Here is a 10,267-nt window from a genome sequence, read left to right on the forward strand (position 1 = left end):
TTTCCTGCACCATAGACACAAATGCAATGTATTTATACTCTCCAATTCCGCCAGCCTGGCAGGGACAGTCCAATTAATCCTCTGTTGACCCACTGTTTCAGCTGCTTTTAAATTGTCCCAGATCTCTCCTCCCCCAACCTTCCTTCTTTGTCTGCATTTCAGTTGTTGCAAGTTACATTCAAAATGTAAAAGTAGTTTTGCAACTCAGTTCACAAGCTACTAGAGTTGAAAACTGGAGATGATTCCAGTAACTTTACTGGTTGGAATTTCTCCTGCTGTTGCTTGGAGCACAAAGTATTTTAAAGTAAAAGCAAATTGCTGCCCCTCTCCTGCATTATGTGTTCTTCTTCATGAATAATCTTTTCTGTTTTGACCACACACTGATGTTGCTGGCCACACACATCCTGATTTTTATCCATGAAATGTAGAAAGATATGAATAATCCAATAAAGAGAACCCTGGTTAAAAGTGTCTCAATTTCTGGGCTGGTATAGTTGCCTGTCTATAAAGCCAATACTGGTCTAATATTACAAATATAAGATGTGTCTGAGTTTTCAGGTTACCTGCTATTTTACCTCTATACTAGGGTTGTGCATGGATTCTATTTCCTTCAGTACCTCTGGTACCTCCAGGAGCATGTAAAGGTAAGGGCCCTCCCAGTACAAAAACCCGCCCGACACAAAAGCAAGCGAGACCCAATTGCAGCTCCCTCCATCACACTTGAATCTTTTTTACTTTCCTTGGTTTTCCTGATTCTTTTTATTTAATGGGACTGACTGGGAGTTGGAGACCTGAGGGACGGTGGGTGGGGTGTGAGTTTGGGGGCTTGGAGAGTCACTCTTTTAGCTTCTTTTTCTCCTTCCCTTCATCTTCTTCAGAAAATACTTCTAAAAGATAATAATAATAATAATAATAATAATAATAATTAATAGTAATCCCAGCAAACAAAAAGAGAAGCCTATCTCTCATCTATAGCAGAAAGTAGAAACAGCTTTAAGGAAGCAAAACTGGCAAGCAGAACGGAGATTGCAAACAGTAGAAAAAACAGAGGGGATTTTTAAGGTAGTTCAAGAAGGATACTCCACTGAGCTCCAGGTCATTGCTCTTCTGTCCCTGGGCCTCCTTAAAATGTCTTGGAAAGCTGTGTAGCATGGTGCTGGTACTGGGAGAAAAGGAAGCGCACACACCTGCCTCTCCTCCAGAGTAGAACAGCTTTAAGCAGCATTAAACCCAGTCTCCTCCTCTACAGGGAAAGGATCCAGAAAATTAAGAGTGACAATTCTGATGCTTTTTAAATCTAGGTCTTAATAAAGGACATGGAAGGGGAGCCTGTGGGTAGTCCTCCCCATAATGGGCTGGATAGGGTGCTTTCTTTACCTTGTTGTTGAGACTTCCTTGAAGGGAATAAAGAAAAGGCTCCCAGGGGAAAAGAGAGCCTTGTAAATTCCTCATTGCCACCAATGCACCAAAAAGAACCAGGTTTTTTAAAATGAGGAATGAAAACGCCCATTCAGCACCTGTTTTCGGGAGGCATTGGAAAACAGATATGGGGGGCTTCCGGTATCTGGCAAGTAGAAACTGATAGCGATTCACCCAAAATGCACAAGCCTACTCTATACAAGGGGCCCCTGATGACACAGTGTGTTAAAGCGCTGAGCTGCTGAACTTGTGGACCAAAAGGTCCCAGGTTCAAATCCTGGGAGCGGAATGAGCACCCGCTGTTAGCCCCAGCTCCTGCCAACCTAGCAGTTTGAAAACATGCAAATGTGAGTTGATCAATAGGTACCACTCCGGTGGGAAGGTAACGGCGCTCCATGCAGTCATGCTGGCCACATGACCTTGGAGGTGTCTATAGACAACGCCGGCTCTTTGGCTTAGAAATGGAGATGAGCACCAACCCCCAGAGTCGGTCACGACTGGACTTAACGTCAGGGGAAACCTTTACCTTTTTACTCTATACAAATCTACATTTGTTGAATGATTTTAAGCAACTCCCTTCTGTTCTGCCTCTTTGTTTCCAAGCTCTGATCTCCACCAATACAGATCAATAAAACTGTATTAATTTATTCATTCACCAAGAGAGAGGAGGTGGAAACTATTACAATAGTAATAGTTTGTGCATACAGGTGTGCTATGGGTAGATGTGGGATATAATGTAGATGGCACAAAGAAACTTGCTACTGAGTTGCTCTTTTCAGTAGGTAACTTATAGGCATATGGTAGGAGGAACTGGGGCTAGTTTTTATTTTATTTTTTAAAGAAGGGGGTGTTAATGTTTCCCCAGGTCACTATTTTTTCTTCTTCCTTTCTTTCCAAGAACTGCTATAATCATAAAACTCAGACAAGTGGGTAAGTACCTTGGACTTCTGATGGATCCAGAATATTTCATAGTTTGTCATCCTGAACTTTCTAACACTAAATAAATACATAAGAAAGGGAAGCTGACAAAAGGGCCCCAGGGGCTTTCTGGATTGCAGCAAAGAGGCTTCCAGCCACAAAAGGGATATTATTATTTCACTATGTAAAAAGCATTACTGAGCACTTTTGGGCCTGCAGCACGCTCCATCTTCTTGTATAAATAATGGAAATTTATGGCCATTTCCCTCCCTCTCTGCTATTATTTTCTAACGAAGAAGTATGTAGAGGAGAGCCTGTGCTGTAGAAGAGAAAATGGTTGGGGGGTAAACCCCTCACACATTAGAAAAAAATAAACTGCAGTTCTCAGAGAGTATGGAAGAGCAGCAGAAGTAGATATCCTGGCATCCTCCAGATGTCTTGGATTATAACTCTCAGGATTTCTAGACAGAAAGTGGTAAGAGGCTAGCTACAAGAATTGTAGCCTCAAATATCTGGATGGCTTCAGATTGCTTATCCTTATCTAGGGGACAATCTGAATATTGTGACTCTTGGTTTCCTAGTATGTTCTGATATTTCTGAAAATATTCCTGGGAGACCTACCTATAGGGTAGGTTTAGGGTTGAGTTCAAAACACATTTAAGATGTGGTGCTGAAGGAAATTCTCCAGCTACTGTGGACTGCTTAAACCAGTGGTTCTCAACCTGTGGGTCCCCAGGTGTTTTGGCCTACAACTTCCAGAAATCCCAGCCAGTTTACCAGCTTGTTAGGATTTCTGGGAGTTGAAGGCCAAAACTTCTGAAGACGTACAAGATGAGAACCGCTGACTTAAACAGTAAATAGGTCCTCAAACAGGCTCTCTAGAAGCCTAGATGACTAAACTGAGACTGTCATACTTTGGCTATATAATAAGAAGACAAGACTCAGTAGAAAAAATGTGGTAAATTAGTCAAAAATAGCAACAGAGGAAGAGCACGTTAGAGATAAACAGACTCAACCAAGTCCTGCAAGTCCTGAGCAAGACTGCTGAGAATAGTTTTTCTGGAGCTCTCTCATTCATGTAGTCACCATAAGTCAAAGTCATATTGTTGGCAGTTAACAACAACACAGAGTTTGTTTGTTTTTTAACCGATTGCTAGTTTTTGTTTCAGCCTCCATAACCAATATCCAGGATGAGACTATAAATGAAACGTATTTTAAGTGGTGATATCAAAGCATGTCACATCCGGAAGCCTTTGCTGTACTCATTTACTTCTTTATCAGCAAACGATAGTGTGTTGGAAGAAATGAGTCAAAGTGAGGAATCTAATATGGCTCGGATCATCTATTGTGTTCAGGATTGCCCCCGGATCTGAGTTTTCCAGACTCAAACTGAAGACAGAGATGGTCCTGGTAATATAATGTATGATCTCATCACACAGATGCCCCCCCCCCCCACACCTCCTGGTGCCATTTCGCCAGACTCTGTCACCCCGCGTGCCATTCCTGAGCAGTGGCGGGCACCAAAGCAGCACCGAAGTGTGCTGGCTGCATTGAAGCCAACACAACATGGGAGCCTTCCCATGTTAGGAGGGAAGTATCCTACAATGCTTCCATTCTGCTTGAGGATGGGGCTTCAACAGGAAGTCCAGTGATGTCATGTGATGGGCCATTTGTCCATCCATCACTGGATTGTCCATTTAGCATCTAGGTAAAGGTAAAGGTTTCTCCTGACGTTAAGTCCAGTCATGTCTGACTCTGGGGGTTGGTGCTCATCTCCATTTCTAAGCCGAAGAGCCGGCGTTGTCCATAGACACCTCCAAGGTCATGTGGCCAGCATGACTTCATGGAGCACTGTTACCTTCCCACCGGAGTGGTACCTATTGATCTACTCACATTTGTATGTTTTCGAACTGCTAGGTTGGAGGAAGCAACCCCGGTTCCTGGATTCAAACTGCTGACCTTTTGGTCAGCAAGTTCAGCAGCTCAGTGGTTTAATCCACTGTGCTATCAGGGGCTCCAACAACATGTTTACCCCCACAAAAAAGAACATGAAGTCTAGCATCTATATAAATGCAGAGCTGAGGGTGAGTGCTGGCCTCACAGAGATTGGGAGGAAGTTAGCTGTAGTTGGCCCTGCACATTTGCAGGTTTTAACTTTTTAGATTTGACTACACTAACACGATTTTTGTTCCTGGGTTATAAATGTCACTTCCTAATTGGTTCTATCATTAAAACATGGAAAAGTTTATTAAACTGCAAGCACTTTATTTTTGCGGGACATCCTACAGCACATTTTGCTATAGTTTTTCAATGAATCTCAACCAATTCAACATAATTTATGGCAGCTACAAAAACGAAGTATAACAACAACTTTCAAAGTAAGTACTTAAACAGGAAATACCACTTTCAAAGCTGGAACATATTTTTTTTCAAATTTTGTTACATAGTATTATTCATGCACTTGGTTAATATGTCCTCTCTATGAATCTCTGAGTTCTCCAATGTAATTAATTATATGGTCAAATTAGAAGGTGACTGAGGAATCATGGGGAAGGACCTAAGATTGCTAGAAAATCGTTCCCTAAGAATGATAACATTTATCTAGATTTTTTCTTCATTTCCCCCTATTTTTGCAGGGGTCCTGCAGCCCTAACTCCTGTGAAAGTGAAGAAATTACTGTAAACAAATACACAGATTACCTGGTGGATCTAAGCAAATTACAGCAAGTCGACTTTTGTAAACTGTAGAAAGCTGCTACTCTACCAGCTGAACTGAACATTTGTACACAGCCATTTTCTCTTGTTTGGAGATGTGGTCATCAAAGCTGGAGAATGAGCACCCCTGTTTCCGTCCTGGAAATAAGCTGTGAAGATTGGATTCTCAGGGTCAGGGTCTGATATCTGACAACCTTTAAATATGACTGACCATTGACAGCCCCACCTTCCAAAGCAGGACCAAAGTATATAAGACAATCCTTCCAGATGTCAACTGCTCACATTTTACAACTTAGCTTTGAACCACCAAAATTCTTCAAAACTTATGTAGAGTCAGCAAATCCCTTTGAAAACACTTGCAAGAAATCTCACGAATACTTTAATGTGTGAGCATTTATAATAAATACTGCCATGCAGGATAGACTTTGCTCACTTCCTTGGAACTGCTCACTTTTCCGTCTCTCTGTTGTTTGTTCAGTTTGGCCCTGGATTTCTCACTTGCCACATTGATTCAATCCAGATTCAGCTCATCTCATGAATGACTGGCAAATTGGTGCCCAAAATCCAATTCCTCCTAAGAATTCAACATTCTGGCATGCTCAGGGGGAAAAATACCCTCACCATAAAACAAGACAATCTACAGTTCCCTCTGACAGTTGCTTCACAACATTATTACATTCCCTGAATGAAAGGGGCTGGTTCAGACAGCTTCTTGGCATTTCTGGGAGAAGCTAGAATAATATACAGTGTGTGCTTGTGTGTGTGATTGGAAGGCATGTTTAGTGTTACTACTTTGAGGGGAAGAGAAAACAAAAGAGTTACAAGTTCTTGTGTCACAATATTGCCTTCCTATTCAGGCCATAAAAAGTCCATACACATGTGGTCTATTAAATGCCAAAAGTAAAGAGGACAATATCTTTTCTCAGGACTACTAAATAGTTAACCGAAATGACAACAAAGCCCCCTTCTACACTGCCATATAATCCAGATTATCTAAGAAGATAATCCACATTATCTGATTTGAACTGGATTATATGAGTCTACACTGCCATATAATCCCGTTCAAAGCAGATAATCTGTATTTTTCTGCACACCAGAAATAATAGTAGAAAATTAAGGGATAGGTGAAGACAAAAACCTGATGGGCTGGCCTTTGCATATTTCTGGTGTGCAGCTGGAAGCTGGTTCCTGTAGGCTTAGAGAACAGAAGAAATGTTGAAGTATCAACTTATAGTTTGCTCAATTGCTTGGTTAATGGTTTTTCTTCATCATTGTGAAATGGGTTGATAACACTGGCAAACACATATTTTGATGTCTTAAATATTAGACCTGTTTCTAGGTATATTTGACCTGCTTATTCCAAAAGCAGCATCAGTTTTCCCCTACCAACTTTAGTTTTTGAGATACATATGCCACCTACCACTCTATCTGCTTGCCCACAGAAATCCATGATAAGCATATCTAAGAACCTAGAGATGGTGTGATATTTCCAGTGCTATTTTCTGAATTGGTTCCCAAATAATCCCAGGAACAGGCCTAAAAACCGTTGTGTAACCCTTCAAATGCCCAGTGCTATCTTCAAAGCTGTGAGACTCTTCAGATGACTAAGCTGAGTCATGATGAAGCAGAGTAGCAAGCTTTATGATATCATAAGATTCACTTATAGTGACCTATTAAACTTATACATACAGTTCCCATGCCACTGAGGTGCTAAGGAGAGAGTATGATATCATTTCATGAACATTTGTAAGTCAATTTCAAATGCTCTGGTATTTCAAACAACCAATCATTCTCCGTTTGCTTTCGTATTGCTGCCTGCTCTTTTTGATTCTTACTCATGGACTACAAGAAATCGCCAGACCTGCCTTCATACACCTGTCACTAAAGTCCCTTTCCAAGTTCTGGTTCAATTTCTTCCCTGCTACTGTTCAAAGCATGCCCCTGGCTTCACCCACAGAATGTGTGTTTACAAAATGACAAGTTGATAGACACCTTTTGCCCAGCTGTCCTGCTCACAGTCATGCTGAATCATTCCAAATCCTAATGCTCAGAGCTGCTAACTTCAGGAATATTCCTTGCTTAAAGTCCATCCTTTGTATGCAGTGTTGACTTTGTTCATTTGATTATCAAATACAAATAGGGTGGGGTTGGTTTAGTTTGTGAAAGTTGTGTATATACCTTTTTTAAAAAGGCAGGCTATAAAGGACGTAGCATCTCAATGCAGTTTGTATCATTCTCCGAGTCAGTATATGCCTGATTTTGGCCTCAAATTCCAATCACACACACAATTTTACATGACCCTGGGTTCAGTTTTAATAGGAAGGAGAAAATGTGTTCAGGAACAGGCTGTGTCCATTAACAAAATGAAATGCTATTTTCAGAACATGCAAGGAAGGACAATCTAAAAGTGTTCAGTGGCATTAATGTCAGCCTTGTGCAAGTACACATTTTGGCACTACAAGAATGAAGGCATAATGGCTGGGATCCTCATTTTTCTTACCTTAACAAAGCAACATTTACATTTGAAGAATGGAGCTTTCCTATCTTCCATTGTCCACACAGCCCTTTGCATCAAGATAGATACATCAATTTATCGAATTAGTCTACTGACCATTTAATACAATTACAAATGATAATATCAATAGGATACAGGACACCTAGCAGAACACCATCTAAAATACAAAGGAAATGTACAATGCACTCTTATTGATCAAGTGAACCCATTGGTTTAGAATAACTTATACACACCATGCACCAGGAAGAGAGAGGCAGACTATTTTTAGGGCACCTTTTCTAGCCCCTCCTCACTTATGGGTTGAGCAGATTTGATCCTCAATAGGGCTGCTCAGTCGTGGATACAGCTGTCAATTTGCTCAACTGCCTCAGACCTTGAGATAGAACATCTGAATCCATATCCACTGTCTATGTGTCAGTCTGTGGATAGGGGCTTTCAGATTTCACAGTCCTTCCCCGTTGCCACTTGCTGATCACCATGGGACTTTTGTTGATTTTATTTATTTTTATTGGAAGATGCCTGTGTGTGCCTGTGGGCTCGGGCTGTGGTGCAGGCTGGAGAGCAGCTGCAATGAATCACTGCAATGAATCACTCTGACCAGGAGGTCATGAGTTTGAGGCCCACTCGGAGCCTATGTTTGTCTGTCTTTGTTCTATGTTCAAAAGGCATTGAATGTTTGTCTATATGTGTAATTTGATCCACCCTGAGTCCCCTTCGGGGTGAGAAGGGCGGAATATAAATGCTGTAAATAAATAAATAAATAAATTTGCTTTATATGTGGAGATCAGTGCACACCCGATCAACACACCATCTTCATAGAATGAGATTCACATCCAGTGGCATGGTTAACCCGACAACCGGTGGCTTCTCATCTGTTGCAAACTTCTTCTGCTTTCACAGACATTGTGGCATATACCATGTTATCATCCATCTGCAACACTGTTGAGGACTTCAGATTATGCTTGGTCTGGTTCCCCCCCTGTGACCTTGCCACCCTGGGGAATCCCCTGGGAGCACATGACTTTGACGGCTTCACAATCAGGTTCACTGGAACACACAAGTCCCCTCAACATGACAAGGTGACAATATAAGTGACAATACAGAACATCCTCCATTTAACACAATATAGGACCTCTTCAGATTGGTTGTCGGAATCACCAATCGTGGCAAATCCAGTGATCGCCATTGGGAGGTATGGGGAACCTGTCACCCCATGCCTCACATTGCCTGGCTAACCCACAGGGTGATCCCACGGGAGGAAGCACCAACCATCTGGCTTCCCTCATTGGTCCAAGGCAACACGGGAAGCTTCCAATGTTGCTGCCAGAGTGCATGCTCCCTTTGCCACCCCTTTAAGCACGGAGCCCCATTGGAAGTAGCAGTATGTGGTGTAATGGAAAAAAGCAGGTTCTGTGCTTAAAGGGGCAGTGAAGTGAAGCATGCTGCCATTTTTTCCCATTTGATGAGGTCATTAGAGGGCCAGAGTGGTGTAGTGGTTTGAAGGTTGAATTAGGACACTGGAAGACCAAGTTTGAATTCCTGTCAGGCCTTAGACAGTATAAGTAACCCTTATACTAGCGGTTACTTCTGACCAGTTGTACTTGTTGGTTAACTCCTCGACATAGCCACAGAGTTCGCCCCAGTTTAAGGTTCTCCCCATGATCTTATAGCACCTTAACTTCCTTCATGTTTACAAGTTTTACTCAGTGCACTTTGCCCAGTCCATTGTATGATTTTATTGCTGTGTTTTATCATGTGTTTTATAATGACTGTGATTTTATTTTATGCCTTTTAATTTTATTTGTGTGTTTTTTATTACAGTAGAGTCTCACTTATCCAACACTCGCTTATCCAACGTTCTGGATTATCCTACGCATTTTTGTAGTCAATGTTTTCAATATATTGTGATATTTTGGTGATAAATTCGTAAATACAGTAATTACTACATAGCATTACTGCATATTGAACTACTTTTTCTGTCAAATTTGTTGTATAACATGATGTTTTGGTGCTTAATTTGTAAAATCATGAACTAATTTGATGTTTAATAGGCTTTTCCTTAATGCCTCCTTATTATCCAACATATTCGCTTATCCAACGTTCTGTTTATGTTGGATAAGTGAGACTCTACTGTATTTGATAAGAAAATGCTTGTTTTATATGCTTGTTTTATATCTGTGAGCCGCCCCGAGTCCCTCAGGGGAGATGGTGGGGGGTATAAAAATTATTATTATTATTATTATTATTATTATTGACACAACGACGTTGTATGACACAGCAAACAAGATAGACATGCTGGATTTCGTTTCACAAAATCACAAGTCGAACACTTCCCAAGTGTCTAGGACTGTGTGATGTATTTTCGGATGATGCATGCAGATCCCAGCAGGGTGGCCTTTTGCAGTTGGCAGATCGTAATTTTGTCAATGTCTATTGTTTCCAAATGCCGGCTGAGATCTTTTGGCACGGCACCCAGTGTGCCCATCACCACCGGGACCACCTGCACTGGTTTCTGCCAGAATCTTTGAAGTTCAATCTTGAGGTCCTGATAGCGGCTGAGTTTTTCCTGTTGTTTTTCGTCAATGCGACTGTCACCTGGGATGGTGACATCAATGATCCAAACCTTGTTCTTTTCCACAACTGTGATGTCTGGTGTGTTGTGTTCCAGAACTTTGTCAGTCTGGATTCGGAAGTCCCACAG

The 10,267-nt window shown here is 41.5% G+C and overlaps 1 long non-coding RNA gene across 1 annotated transcript; it reads right to left on the reverse strand.

The window, feature by feature from the left end:
* Window positions 1-290: 290 nt before the first annotated feature.
* LOC134296511 (uncharacterized) lies at window positions 291-6,641 on the reverse strand. Its single transcript, XR_010003292.1, has 3 exons — window positions 6,472-6,641; window positions 5,037-5,200; window positions 291-887 (listed from the first exon to the last, which is right to left on the reverse strand). It is a non-coding gene; the product is annotated as an uncharacterized LOC134296511 (long non-coding RNA).
* Between the last annotated feature and the right edge of the window lie 3,626 nt (window positions 6,642-10,267).

Source organism: Anolis carolinensis, chromosome 2, assembly GCF_035594765.1.
Source record: "Anolis carolinensis isolate JA03-04 chromosome 2, rAnoCar3.1.pri, whole genome shotgun sequence".
Classification (NCBI taxonomy): domain Eukaryota; kingdom Metazoa; phylum Chordata; class Lepidosauria; order Squamata; family Dactyloidae; genus Anolis; species Anolis carolinensis.